Source organism: Gopherus evgoodei, chromosome 7 (assembly GCF_007399415.2).
Source record: "Gopherus evgoodei ecotype Sinaloan lineage chromosome 7, rGopEvg1_v1.p, whole genome shotgun sequence".
In the NCBI taxonomy this organism is placed as follows: domain Eukaryota; kingdom Metazoa; phylum Chordata; order Testudines; family Testudinidae; genus Gopherus; species Gopherus evgoodei.
In genome coordinates, this window is record NC_044328.1 from 69130039 (window position 1) to 69146125 (window position 16087).

Here is a 16087-nt window from a genome sequence, read left to right on the forward strand (position 1 = left end):
TATGTTTTGGATCTGAGACTGTAATTGTCCATTTCCCAACACAATAAATAATTAAGCAGTTGTGTTACTGACAGCTCTGGCTCTTTAAACATTTGGGAAATGTCTTTTATGCCTGCTTCCGGTCGGGTTTTCTCTTGCCGATAAAATGCTTTTTACACAGGATGACCTTGTTGGGGTTTTTTGGTCAGCTGGACTCCATATACTGTATAGCTTCTGTAATGTACTTTCAGAAACCTTGAGGTGAGGAGATATTGAACATTGTCCTCATTCTGCCCTATTCATAACACGTTGGGTTTTGGCTACTTCTGATACCCAATGTCTGATGATGGCAGTATAAAGATAACTGAGTCAGAAACTGCTCTTAATTATACTGGTGTAAATCTGGATTAGCTCAACTGAATCCATTTTTCCATATCTACTAACTAATTCAGCTTGATATTGTGTAAATGTGGTCCCATACACGATACTGACAGAACCAGAAGAGGCACAGAGAGCTTCTTTATGGATAGAGGTTTCAGAGTGGCAGCCCTGTTAGTCTGTATCAGCAAAAAGAACAAGGAGTACTTGTGGCACCTTAGAGACTAACCAATTTATTTGGGCATAAGCTTTCGTGGGCTGAAACCTACTTCATTGGATGCATGCAGTGGAAATACAGTAGGAAGATATGTATACAGAGAGAACATTGGACAGCACTGGAAGGAACATTTCTCTGTGTATATATATCTTCCTACTATATTTTCCACTGCACCTTTGTGTGTATATATCTTCCTACTGTATTTTCCACTGTATGCATCCGATGAAGTGGATTTTAGCCCACAAAAGCTTATGCCCAAATAAATTTGTTAGTCTCTAAGGTGCCACAAGTCTTCTTTTTTTTTTTTTTTTTTTTTGGAGAGATTTTCTGGCTTTTTCTTGAGACTGAGCATAAAGGAAACCCATTCGTTAAAGAGATATGCAAACAAATGCCTGTTAGGAAATACCACAGAGGAATCCCTGTTGGTAGCACCATGTTGTGAACATTTTCCAACAGATTGGAAATGCAGAGCCTGAAAGCTGCAAGAAACAAAGGCAAGATATGATGCCGTAAGAAGAATATTGTGTATTTCTCAGCTGGATTCTCAGGAGAAGTCTCCTGCCTCTTAAGGAAGCTTTCAGAGAGAAAAACATCTTGGCAGCTATCGCATATCCAGCAAAGCTGCATCTTCTGGGGGAAAGTTATGAAAAGGATTGATAGCTTGTCAAAATGAAATTGTTAAAACAGGATGGCCTTAAAAACAAGGGCAGAGAAAACACAGAGTAAATGGGGAACGCAGACAGAGCTCTTCCAAAGAAAGGGTAATACCTTCCTCTAATAGAGGAGGCTGGCATTAGTGTTAAGGGAAAGAGCTGGGTATACGAATAAATAGCACCAAAGGGGGACAATGTGTTTCATCTTGCAGTCCCCTTGTGTACAGGGCTGATTCCTTGTGGAATCTATTTAATGTTCCAGCTTGGACTGTGGATCTGTCACATCCTCAAAGTGAGCACGACTTGATTCCTGGGAAATCTCCCAGCTGCTGCAGGCAGTAGTGCTAGTGATTCAGTAGGAAGCACTTTTTCTTTTGTCAGGAGTGAGCCAATGCCCCCTCATGGTGTTAGGGGGCACCTGGGCTGCTGGCTGTGATGTCAGATACAATGTAAAAGGAGCTACCATGAAAGAGCCCATGTCAGTTTTATCCCTAGAATAAGAGTTGACCCCAAATTCCAGCTCAAGTAATTGTTCTGCCGTCTTAAATTTCCCTGAAGTTTCAATTGAATACGCTGTTGTTCACTGCCTACCTTACACTGTCACTACGAGCTGTTAAAAAACCACAGCAATCTACTCCAGAGTTGGTGGGTTTCTTTGAAGAATGAATTTCTATCCGTTGGCCTAGGGGACAGAGCACTGGACTCGGAAGACCTGAGTTCTTCTCCTGGCTCCACCACTGGCCTGCTGAATGACCTTGGGCAAGTCATTTCACCATCCTGTGCTTCAGTTTCCCCATCTGTACAATGGGGATGATAATGGTGACCTCCTTTGTAAAGCACTTGGAGACCTGTGAATCCATTACAGGGGTATTTGAAGATTTAATTGATGCTTCTAAAGTTCTTTTAAGAACCCTAGTGAAGCACCAGGATGTACTGGCAAACCTAGAGCTGGGAGCAAATCTCCACAGGGAAGGGTAGCAGATGTGGTAAAAACACTCATTTAGGGCCCCTTATTCTCTTATCCATTCCCATTCAAACTAAATACTGAATTTACTCTTCTTATCTCACCAGTTCTCTCCACCTACTACCCACTAAGGAGTTGCTGTTCTAGGGATTGAGGTGATGTCAGCACTTCTGCCTCATTCTAAATTACCAATGTGGTGTGAGTCTTGCTCCTTCAGCCATGCCTTTATGGGTTAGTGCTTCTGGAGGACTCTGAGCAAAGTGCTTTTATTAAGCAGAGAGGAGGAGATTAGTCTAACCTCCCTGCTGGGGGAGCTGTTGGGCTGAAGAGAGCCTGACAGGCCAGTGCCTGTCTCCCTCTGGGGTGAGGTGTCAAGCTATGGTCGGAAGAGCTGATGGTGTTTGTACTGTGCCCTGGCTGCACCAGCCACAAGGGAAGCTGCCCCTTATCCCCACAGAAAAGGTCAAGTGAACTGCTCAAGCAGACAATTGCTCTCTTTGGAGAGAGAAGAATGCATCATGGGCTAGTGAAGAGTCAGGGCTATGCAGCAGAGACAGAAGGGAGAATGGGAATGGCTGCTGGGAGGCCCAGAGAGAGGAAAGCAAGCTGCACTCTTCTTCTTTCCTAGAAAACACACTATGCAAAAATGAAATTAAGGTTGAAAGTATGTAACTAACTTAAGGGTAATAATCATTACAGAAATGTTGTAATTACACCAGAACCAAGCACTATAAACTCAGAACTTAGTCAACATTACCCTCAAAGGAAATTCAAATGTGCTGTGGGATGAAAATGCACAGCTAAGGCATTCAAACAACCTTAACTCTGCCCTGTGTGAACTTCTTGGCTACCACCTCTAACAGTGGTGTGGCAGCGCCATCATGGCCAACACCAGAGATTGAACCAGTAATCTTCATGAGTTACTATGGATTGAGCAAAATAGCCAGGTTCTATAGTTGGGGTTGTAACAGACTCATCCTCTGTAGATCGGGCACTGAGCGGGCCATATAACACACATTGACCAGTGGGTTACACTTACACTGAATATGAAATTCCCAGTGTAACGGGGAAGTTACAGGGTCTCTATCTCACGTTCATTGTGGGTTTCCCCAGAAGTCAGGACTCTTGGCAATGACAGGAAAGGTCTAGCAGCACCTGGCCCAGGACCTTGTGGAAACTGGAACAATGGGAGCCTTTCCACAGCACTTTGGAAGTGCTGAGCTGCCACAACGCCCATGGAAATCAATGGCAACTGCCGGTGCTCCAGCAAAATTGATCCTAATGCTAACTGAAGTCAAAAAGGCCTTCTCAATAACTTAGCTGTTACCAGCTTGCTAAATAAAATAAAAAAAACCTACAAGGAAATTCACATCAAGCTTTTCTCAGACCACTGGAGAAAGCATCTTGTTTCAAATAGGGCTCACAATGTACAATCCCCAAGGGCTCTGGGAAATTGCATGGTGTTATAGAACATTAACTAATCTAATATTAAGCACTCCATGCGCTCCTGAGCTGCTATAAACCATTGATGCCAATGGAGTGACCCCAGTTTTCACCAGCTGAGGGTCTGTCCCTCAGCATAGACAAGAACTGTTGTGTTTCTAATCTAGCTGGTTGTGGTTAATGAGTGGGCCCACAAGCAGATGGCAGAACGCTGAGCATGGCAGACCTTGTCTACATTGACTGCTGTGTTGTGTTTAACACCATTAGTGTTACTTGTATTCTAACAAGATGTAATCTCCCAGGGTAGAGAAGTCCCAAGACGGCAGTGCATCCCTGGATGGAGAGGTTGGCAGAGTTTCCATCTCTCAGTGGGAGCCGGGAAGAGACCAGCTACCAGAAGCAGGCAGCTGAGGAAAGTGGGATATTTGCACGGGAGAAAGAGGAGAGAATAGCCAGTAATATTTGGTGAAATCACAAGAACAGACGTAGCCCTAGCATCCAGTTTCTGTTCTGAAGGCTAACTTCACAACAAAGAGGTCGGAGCTACAGTCCAGCCAGTGGCATAGAAAGCAGCTTGATCTCTTCAGCTGGGGATTTCTCTGGAGGAGGAGTCCCACAAGTGGTTGTATAGTGGGCACAGGTAACTCTTACTGCTCCCAATGCAAAATTTGGATCTGGAGCCACATGCTAAAGCCTGTGATATTCAGTGATGCCCAGAGCCTGGGATTTGTTTCAGACCAAAAGCCAAAAAGGAGCCAGTCAGCCGTGAGATCTGGAACCAGAGCTGGGTTTGTGTTCTGAAGTTTCCTGGTATTCTAATACAGCCATTTGATTTACAGCCATCCCTAATGTGCAGTTCCTTTTAGCCATGTTTGTCGCCTCAAAATCCTCCAATTACCAAAAAAGGTAGGAAATCCCCACAAAGCTCCCTGCTCAGACTCCACCCTTGCCATGCCTATGCAAATACCCCCACCCAGCGATAATACTATGCACTTAAATTGCACCTTTCATCTGACTCTCAAAGTACTTGACTTATATCACCTAGTGAAAACTCAGATCATCCTAATTGCAGTAAGTAGATATTATTTTACAGGCAAGCTCCCTTCCCACAGATGCTTCCGCTTCTTACCCATTACAAGTGGTTCATTACAATAAGAAGCATATTAATGAAATTCAGAGGTGATACGACATCAGGAGGAATTACAAACAATATTGAGGATTAAGAAATAGTACAGAAGGACCAAGATAGGTTAGAAACATGGGCAGGACACACCACATGTAAGTAATATGTGATAAAAACAGCTCGATATCTAGTTGGCAGCCAGTATCAAGTGGAGTGCCCGAAGGGTCAGTCCTGGGACCGGTTTTGTTCAACATCTTCATTAATGATCTGGATGATGGGATGGATTGCACCCTCAGCAAGTTCACAGATTACACTAAACTGGGGGGAGAGGTAGATACACTGCAGGGTAGGGATAGGATACAGAGATACCTAGACAAATTGGAGGATTGAGGAAAAAGAAATTGGATGAGGTTCAACTAGGACAAGTGCAGAGTCCTACATTTAGGACCGAAAAATCCCAGGCATTGCTACAGGCTGGGGACCGGCTGGCTAAGTGGCAGTTCTGCAGAAAAGGATCTGGGGATTACAGTGGATGAAAAGCTGGATCTGAGTCAGCAGTGTGCCCTTGTTGCCAAAAAGGCAAATGGCATTTTGGAGTGTATCAGTAGGAGCATTGCCAGTAGATCGAGGGAAGTGATTATTCCCCTCTATTCTGCACTGGTGAGGCCACACCTGGAGTATTGTGTCCAGTTTTGGTCCCCACACTACAGAAAGGATGTGGACAAATTGGAGACAGTCCAGCAGAGAGCAACAAAAATGGTTTACGAGAAGAGGCTGAGGGAACTGGGATTGTTTAGTCTGCAGAAGAGAAGAGTGGAGGGATTTGATAGCAGCTTTCAACTACCTGAAGGGGGGTTCCAAAGGGAATGGAGCTAGGCTATTCTCAGTGGTGGCAGATGACAGAACAAGGAGCAATGGTCTCAAGTTGCAGTGGGGGAGGTTAGGTTGGATATTAGGAAACACTATTTCACTAGGAGGGTGGTGAAGCACTGGAATGGGTTACCTAGGGAGGTGGTAGAATCTCCAGCCTTAGAGGTTTTTAAGGGCCAGCTTGACAAAGCCCTGGCTGGGATGATTTAGTTGGGGTTGGTCCTGCTTTGAGCAGGGGGTTGGACTAGATGACCTCCTGAGGTCTCTTCCAACCTTAATCTATGATTCTATGAATACAGACTAGCTTTGTGCTGGCATGTGCTAAGTGATACACAGCATGTGATGCCATGCTAAGAAGGATCCCCCCTAAGACAACATGCTTTTAGATTATCTCCTTTCAGCATAGACATTAATGATCCCATGACTCTTCTCACAAAAGCAGGGATTTGCCTCTACAACTTTGGCCAAAAAGATCATTCCCATCTACTGCGATGTTCCCTGTCCGTCTGCCAAACTCCATCCCAGAAGTGGCTGCATTTCAGTGCTGTTGTACATGTATGATTTCTTACACCCCTGAGAAATGTCAGGCTGAGTGGTGCTATGCGACTGTGAGATGTTGTTGTTATCCTCATCAATATTTTCTTTTTCCTGGCTTTGTTTTAATGTGACTGACAATTAGCTGTGACGGATTAGTGAACAGTGTTTCTGAAGAGCATGGATTCCTATACAACTGTTAAGATAAGTTCCTGTCTGCATCCTAAAAGACTTGCCCATACCGGTATTGCCCTGGCCTCTTCCTTTGTCATTTAGTGTTAAAGACATTCTGAACTATATGCATTTCCTCACCTTTGGGGGGCGAAGCCAGACTTTCAGGCACCTGCTCCCCTACTTGGTGTAAACTTTGCTTGAACCAATCAGAAAGGAACACACACAGTTTTTGGGCCCCGTCCCCTATGACACTTCTATGATGTCATAGTGGGTATTTTAGGCTGGTCTGCCATGTGCAGGCAGAAGAGGAGAAAGAAAAACGAATCCTGTGTACCTTGTACACACCTGTAACCGAGCCTGATCACCTCGAAGCCTCTCTTAGCTCACGTGTTTTAAGCAGAGTTTCTACGTTTGCCGGTCGTTATGAGTTGGTTTGTATTCGTAAGTATTGGTTATTACTAAATGCTGCATTCGTGTTTATAAATATTGTTTACTGCATCTTTGTTTATAAATATTGTTTAATAGTAAATACTTTAGCCATTGTATGTTTTAAGTTCCATTAACCCTATTAGCTAATCATACACTGCTCCCTTACCCCTTGTAACTATCCCCAATAAAACTTTTAATTAATTAATTTTAGCTGTGTGCGTGCCTGCAGTTTGCATCGTGACCCAGACCCTCCTTGCATCCCTTACCTATACAGTCTATTGCCACGTGCAGCCTGGTAAATAACAGCTCTGCATTTTTCTTTCGCTCCTAAAAGTACGTGGCAATCTACATGGCGTCACGAACAGGATGCATGGAGGTTGGGCCATGCCCATGGCACACTGCAGATCGCGCAGATAAGGAAACTGAACAGTTCCAACATTTGCAGTTTCACCTTCTTACTAGCCAAAATTCGACTAATCCAAAAATAGAATGGATCTGTTCTCTTGGCTCGGGCAAAACTCTAAAAGATTATACTGTACCATTAACCCTGGCAGATATGGGTTGCCTCCTTCGGTGCCACCCGAGCTTTAGGTGTCAGCCAGCCGATTATTCCCTGCAGCCTCAGTGCACAGAGACTGTGGAAAACCTCGGTGCTGCAGATCCCTCTCAACTTTGGAGAGAATGTAGCCGCATTGTTAAAAAATCTGGAGGCACCGTTTCCAAATTAATTCCCCCACCTCGGGTAATACCTGCTGATCCGGCACATAAATTATTATGCCAAATGATAAAAGAATTAAATTTGATTAAGAAAACCAAAAAATTGCGACCCGATGAATATAAATCTGAGGATGTTTCCTCCGTCCTGTTTAGCATGATATGCAAGGCCCTCGATCTGTGTTCTGTCCTCCATGGAGGCACAATGTTTGCAGCTAAACAGGCAGCCCCAGGCTCTCCTAAAGGTAATAATGAAAAGAAGACAGAAAAGGTAGAGCCCATCACTACCCCCCCCCAAGTCCCTCTCGGAAAATTTTGCCACTCCCATATGAAGCTCCTAAAACTCCTCTGTATCCAGTTCTGCCAACAGCCCCAGAATTTGCAGAATCTGAAACCGTAGCGGAAGCTTTGCCTATTGCAATAACTAAAACTAAAATAGACGCACAAACAGGCAACACCACGCAGGTTACTGAACTGCGAACACGTACTAAGGCCGAACTTAAAGAGTTTTTAAAGGAAACGCAACGAAAAGCCGACGAGGCATCCATGGTTTGGGTCGGGCGGCTAGCCTTAGAACACGGAGCAGAACTGGTGGACCTCGAGGAGGCCGGCACCTTAGCCAAAATGGCCAATTGGGCATGAGGCTTGCCGGGTCACCCTTTATTAAATAATCGCATTTGGCCACCTACCACCCCGGCAGCTGCCATTTTAGCAATGAAAGGCAGTTTTAAAGGATTATATATCCCTCCGGGAATCTTAGTTACTCCACACGATCTAATATGGGCAATTGCAGGAGCTTCCATAGCCCTGTGGGATCCAATACAAAATCCACTTAATTTAACTATTCAACAGCAATTGGTGGCCACACCCTTTATATACGTTACTGATCCCACCCAAATTCCTGTCTCAGCAGAGGCGGTTAATTTGGCATTAGAAGCTGCCCCTTTGGAGCTGACACCGGTGCCATGCTGCACTTGCATGCGGCCGTTCGCAGACCCATCTTAACGTTATTTGAAGTGGTTAGTAAAATTAAGTTGTTACTGCCACCCCCGCCTGTTGTTCTCCCAGTTGATTCACCACCAAAAAACCCTCCAAAAAGTCAGTTTAATCCCCAAAAATATCCTGAGCGAACTAAAGCTGAACGGGCACTATTCGGCTTCCTTCTTAACAAAGGGATCCCCAAAGAAGCCCTGCGTAAAATGTCAAACCAAGAGCAGCAAAATGTAGCCGAACAGCTAGGCTGGAAAAATTGGGAGGACTATGTTAGGACAAAAAACAAATAGGGGCCGGATGCTGCCCGGCCCAAATTAAAGATCCCACCGATGAACGCCCATACGCCACCCTGTTAGTTAACGGTGACACCCCCACTTCCTTTTTATTAGACACTGGAGCTCAAATTAGCGTTATTGAGCCCTACGTTCCCCACTGTCCTACTGGCTCCTTTATGTTTGTTCAAGGTCTCAATGCAGTACAAGAAAAACCCGTGGTTTGGGTTAAAATTGCCCACAGAAAATACCTAAGAAAAATAAAAGCCTTGTTGGGATCAAAAAACCTGCTAGGTGTCTCAGATATTAAAAAATTTAAACTGCATGATCAAATTCTGCCAGCCCTCCCTATAACCGTAGGTGATCATTCCCCCTATACCCCCGAAGTAGTTAACTCCCAGCCATGGAAATTTTCCCCTATTCCCACAAAATCCGAAGGGCTTCCCCTTATTGAAGCTTTGCTCACTCAGCTTCTAGAAGAAAAAAAAAATAGAAAGGGTCACTGCATCCACCTTTCTGTCCGCGGGTTGGGGTATTCCCAAGCCCGGCGATCCCTCTAAATATTGCCTTGTCATTGATTACAGACAAGCTAACAGCCGTGTAAAGCCTATCGCATTTTCCAGCTCTGCCACCATTCCCGAAATACAGCGGCAACTAAGCGATGCAAGTAATCAGTGGGCATGTACTCTTGATTTAAAAGATATATTTTACCAAATCCCACTCCAGGACACACAAGGAATCTTAAACTTTGCTTTTAAGGGCGTCCAATATAAATGGAAAGTTTGCCCACAGGGGTTCTGTAATTCTCCTGCACTTGCATCGTCCCATCTCAATATCACATTACAAAAGGTAAAACCCCTACAGGATGTGTATGTGCTAACCTATGTAGATGACATTGTCATTTGTGGGCCTAATCCACAAGCTGTTCAAAGTACCACGCAAATGATAATTGATGCATTAGAAGCAGATGGGTGGCAAATTAATAAAACAAAGAGCCACCTGCAGGCCAGCCAGCAATTCTCATTCTTGGGACTCCAGTTCACTCCCACCACTCCCACCCAAGCCCCAGCCAGTGTATTAGACCCTTGGACAGAAGCCCCTCCACAAAATAAACGAGAGCTTCAGCAGCTATTAGGTCTCCTTAATTATCACCGCCAATATATCCCGGCACGGCTAATTTTTAACCTAGAAATCCTACAAAGCTCTCTCTCTTCTAAACGCTCCCGAGAAGTATGGAACGCATCAGCACAACAAAGCTTAGAGAAACTAGCTGGCTGATTCGCCTCTAACCCCCACCTCGCCCGTTTTAATTCCCAAGAACCCCTCAACATCAATTTGTTTATTACAAAACACCATGTAGGGTTCACTGTACTGCAACATGGTAATGCTATTTACAATTGGGCTCATCGCCTGTCTGGACCCCAGTACAACTATGGTCTAGTGGGAAAAATGCTACTGGCTGCATCCAGTGCGCGTCACTGGTCCCAACTCCCTATCCCAGGTACCCTGTCTGGACCATGTGTTCATTTAATCCCATGGTTTACAAGTACCCCTCCACCCGAGTTTCATGGCACTACTTGCACCTGGCAGCTTCTATGTTTCCAGGTTGAGGTAGCTTGGCAGGCATGGACCCTAACTCCCAGCGATAACATCTTAGCCCCCCCGCTTCACCAACCATTATTCATTGAAGTAAAATATGATCCCTGGGTTGTGTCTGACAGGGGCACCTCACCATCCCCTAGGGCAGGAGTTCTTTGTTCCACATGTAATCACTTTAATGTGCAGTTGCTGCCCCCCTCCTGCTCTGCACAAGAATGCGAGGTGCAGGGCGTTCTTTTAGCTGCCCAACATGTTGGTAATGCCCACTCTGCCAACAAGCAAGTTGTTTTAGGTATCGATTCTCAATTTTGTTTAGACATTTTAATTGAGCAAGCCGCTCCCTCAGCTTTTGTTAAATTGTGGGACCAAATTTTTGCCCTAATTCGTAAATTCTCTCACCCTTGGTTTGTTACGCACTGTCCCTCCCATCGACCAGACTCTAACCCCCTGCATTCCAGTCTTGATAAAAGAATGAGAGAGCTCTCCCAAGTTCATATGGCAAATCCCACCGTACAGGCAGACCCGCTGTTGCACTGGCTTCACGAAGAATGGGGACACTTATCACCCACAAAATTGTACAGCCTGTTATCTAGCTTTTCTAACCAAAAGCCTGATGTTAGCCGCAGTCAGTGCGAGCTCATTGTTCAGTCCTGCTTGCAGTGTGTGCAGGTAAAAACTATGAATCGTCCCCGATATGAGCGCTCTGCATATGCTGCAGAACACTTTGCCCCAGGTAGTACGTGGCAAGTTGACTTAATAGGACCCTTGCCAGGTGCTCGTCGTTTTCCAAAAGCCTTAGTTACTGTCGATCTGGGGTCTCGACAAACCTTTTGTGTTCCTCTTAATAAAACCAATGCTGCTTCTGTCGCTGTGGCTCTTAAGCAAACAGCAGCTGCCTGGGGCACTCCCACTGAAGTCCAAGCAGATGGTGGACCACCCTTTACCAGCAAAAGCATTGAACAGCTCATTTTCGGATGGGGGGCTTCCTTTCACATCCATACTCAATATCATCCTCAAAGTAATGGTGTGGTAGAGCAAAAAATTGCACTCCTTAAAACTATGTTGCGAACAGCAAACCCCAACCCTGATTTTAAAAACGGGGGCTCATTTTTACCCCAGGTACTTATCGCACTCAACAAGAGTTACTCTCGCTGGCCTCACATTTCACCTACACCTAAGCCGCCTTGGTCCCCCATGTTTAACACCGGCCAACTGATTTGACTTACAGAACCCCAAGCCTCTGGCCATCGAAAACCTATAAAAACCACCATTCTCCGGGACGGCAAGTACCCTAACACCTACTTAGTGGCTACAGGTACCCTCGGTCACAAGCTAGTTCATCATAACTGGCTCAGCAAATGTAGTTCTTAATAAACAAACTAATGCCCCTGAGCAGGGCTCCTATTATTCTGTTTTACAGGTTATACTGCCCTTCCTCACAACATCTTTGCCCACGGAACCCTTAGGAGAAGGTGGACTACAAACATGGTTCGCCGCCTACTGGATGCAGGAGGTCAGCGGAAACCAGTCCCTGTCAGCGCTGAATCCAGAAGACTGTCTTGTTTGCTCTACTCAGTTCTCACCTAATTATCCATTACCCTTTCAATTTGTACCAATAGTTTATAATTTTTCTTCATTTAATTTGTCTAATGTAAATTGTTCTTCCCCCTATGTGCAATGGGCTGCTTCTAGTGTTTGGAATAATTGTTCTTCACAATTTAATTCTTATGTGTTTCCAGTTCTTAATGCCTCAGGTTGAAGTGATCATAGCTTTCTTTTAATTGATAGTATTAGAGTTCCAGCATCTCATTGTTGGGTTTTTGTTGGTAATAGTTTAACCCCAGCCCCTACTTGGGTGAGTATTTATTCTAATTGTTCTATGTGGAGTTTCTCTTATGCTAATACCTCCCTAACTAAACCCACTCTTACTTACACCTACCCCACTCCCCTTAATTGTTCTTATTGTCTTAATTATAACATTCTTTTTGGAACCTTTTATACCTCCATAACACATACGTATCTGTTCCATGCCCAGCATATGCATCATGCTGAGGCTGCATGTATCAATCGTGCATCCAGCTTTTGCTCCATGGACAATAATAGGTGGAGCCATACCACAATTTCTTCCTTAAGACCCGGTCATTTTTGGATTTGCGGTAATGTCGCATTTGCTGTGCTTCCTCCCAGCCCCGGGGTATATGCACCATTGGCACCCTGTATCTACAGGGGGGAGGTATTTATACCTTGCCATCTAGCCACCGACACCGTCGTAGTACCCGCTCGTTTTGGACTCGTTTGCAAACAGCAGCTTCCTCCCTCGCCTCCTCTGTTGTTAGTTTTAACCCTGTCGGTTATATGATGTTACGTGATCAAGTGCTGTTTCAATCCCTTGCTATTGAAATGCTTGCTAATACTATGGCCAAAGGCCTCTCCTTAGTTAATCAACAGTTAAATTCCCTTGTTCAGTATAGTATTCAAAATAGATTAATGATTCAATATTTGTTACAATCTCCCTCATTTTGTACTAAATTTGCTGAAGCATATCCCGAGTTTGCTGATAAATGTTGTGTTTCTTTGCCTTCTATTTCTCCTAATTTGTCCTCAATTGTTAAAGACCTGCAAACGTTGAGCTCTACTGTCAAAGAGTCACGAAAGTCCTTCCAGTTTTGGTCATGGCTCGATTGGTTTGGCCTTGTGCCCTACAAATCCTATTTCCAATCCTTGTTTGTGTCCCTTCTGGTTGGGCTCGCTCTTCTCTATCTCGGATGTGCCTTCATTAAAGCCTGCATTCACAAGTTTGTTGCCTCGGCCTACATCGCTTCCACCCCCGAAGCGCATCCCCTCGTAGGTGGGAATGAGGAGTCGGACTCGGAAGTTTAAGTTTTCGGCCAAACTATTTCGGCCAGGGCACGGGGGCATGTTAAGATAAGTTCCTGTCTGCATCCTAAAAGACTTGCCCATACCAGTATTGCCCTGGCCTCTTCCTTTGTCAGTCAGTGTTAAAGGCATTCTGAACTATATGCATTTCCTCACCTTTTGGGGGCGAAGCCAGACTTTCAGGCACCTGCTCCCCTACTTGGTGTAAACTTTGCTTGAACCAATCAGAAACGAACACACACAGTTTTTGGGCCCCGTCCCCTATGACACTTCTATGATGTCATAGTGGGTATTTTAGGCTGGTCTGCCATGTGCAGGCAGAAGAGGAGAAAGAAAAACGAATCCTGTGTATCTTGCACACACCCGTAACCGAGCCTGATCACCTCGAAGCCTCTCTCAGCTCACATGTTTTAAGCAGAGTTTCTACGTTTGCCGGTCGTTATGAGTTGGTTTGTATTCGTAAGTATTGGTTATTACTAAATGCTGCATTCGTGTTTATAAATATTGTTTACTGCACCTTTGTTTATAAATATTGTTTAATAATAAATACTTTAGCCATTGTATGTTTTAAGTTCCATTAACCCTATTAGCTAATCATACACTGCTCCCCTACCCCTTGTAACTATCCCCAATAAAACTTTTAATTAATTAATTTTAGTTGTGTGCGTGCCTGCAGTTTGCATCGTGACCCAGACCCTCCTTGCATCCCTTACCTATACAATCTATTGCCACGTGCAGCCTGGTAAATAACAGCTCTGCATTTTTCTTTCGCCCCTAAAAGTACGTGGCAATCTACAACAACCTTCTCAAATGCAACACTGCTCACAGTACACACCCATTTGCTATAAACGGGCGCACAGCTTTGCCACTCAAGTTTATGATTTTATGGTAAGTACGAGTGAGGTTGAGTGAGTGTGTGTGTTGTGCTGGGACAGTTGTGTTGATTTGTGTGGGTGGCAAATAAAGGGTGTGTGCTGCAGCAATGTGTGTTTGGGGGTCATTGTGTGGTGATGGTGTTGTGGGGGGCATTGTGTTGGTTTGTGTCCGAGGGGTTGTGCTGGGAGATTTGTGTTGATTTGTGCAGGTGGCAGTTGGGAGCACAGGTGTGGCCATTGAGCCAAGTAATTCATGATCTGTGCAGTCTCTCGCTCATATAACCAATTAAATCTTTGCATTCAGATTAGCTGTAGAGTAAGGGTGATGACTGGTTGAGTCAACTTGGACATCACAGTGGTCTAGGACTCTTGGCATGGCACAGAGTCACACCTTACTGCAGCTGTGCACCATGTAGGTGTAATGTGTAAAGTCAAAATGGCTCAGATCTTAACAACTGAATGGTAACAAACCATGACACCCAGTAACAATTCACCTTGCTGATATACTGAACACACAGAACTCTCAGCCACGCTTATAGTTGCTCCAATTTTGTTTTACTGACTTACCAGAGGTTTTAGACTTAATGTGACACAGCTAGGGACATTCCTGAACTCTGAATAGATTTCTCTCTCTTTCTAACGAGGGTGGGCCTTAGTAGAATGCTCAGTTTGTAGAGTTGCCTTATTTTAAAATCAAAATAATGTATACTTCACACACAGTTTTCACACCAATGTTTTCACAAGCAATGTGTTAAGCTATATGATAAGCACACTGTGCCCAGGTATGAAGGATAATCTGCTAATAATTAGGACTCCAGAGATCCGGGTCGTATGCCTGACTGTGCTGTAGACTTCCTGTGTGACCCCAGCAAATCATTCAGCCTCTCTTTGCCTCAGTTTCCCCATCTGCAAAATGAGGCTGATAATACTATAAGGAACTGGCTAGAAAGGAGGTGCACCATGGCCCTCTTCTGGATGGATTCCTAAGTGCTCAGTTGTGTATCACAAGCCCCATTCTGCTAGCAGCTAGTAGGTATTCTCTTCCTCCGAGTGGTAGTGACTCGTGCTTTTAGAGCTGGACAATCTGAATTCTCTACTGGTTGTTACCCCAAAGTGACAAGTGGCCACAGTGTGCAGCACAATGACCACTACGAAGTTCCAGGCAGCAACAGATTTGTTACTTGATACAAATGTATCATGGCACTAAATGAAACAAGTTCTGTAAAATCCTTTCATTCCCTCATATAGGAAAGCACCAAAGAGAGGCCCAGTTTCATTATTATTAGATCCATTTTACAGATGGGGAAAAATGAGATGCAGAGCAATGAAGTGACATGTCCTAGGGGCAAAGCTGAAAATGCACGAGTTCTGGCCCCCACTATACAACATGTCCTGGAAAACACTGCAAATGTTCTAATAGATGCAACTCCACTAATACTTCACCTAGTTCCTGAGAGGAGACAGGTTGCCAGCAGGTGGTTCTGTGCAGTTTTATTTACTGAGGTCATGTCTACTTGACAAAACTGCATTGCTTTGACTCAAGGGGTGGTTTAGTTAAACTGGTGCAGACGCTTGTATGAATGCTCTTATTTCCAGGTAAGAAGGACTTATTGCAGTTTAACATAAATCAATTATAAATTGGTTTGCTCTCTCTCACAGTAAGCCACTTAAACCAAAATAAGAGCATCACACTAGAGCCTACGCCAGCTTAACTAAATTGGTTTAGACACTGATTTAAATTACACGTTCATGTAGACAAAGCCTAAAAGACATCTGCATGGAGAAAGAGGATCTGTGCCAGAGTCCATCGTTGCTTAGTTCATCTGCTTGTGCTGCTCATGTTCCACCTGAGGTCATCTTCTTATGGAATACCATGCTTAGCTGCCATGGAGATGTGGATGTCACCTGCATGGGCTGAGGACCGCCAAAGCTGGTAGGCTCCTGTTGTCATGCTGTGTCTTTAAAACCGCACAAGGGAAACAGAAAGGACGAT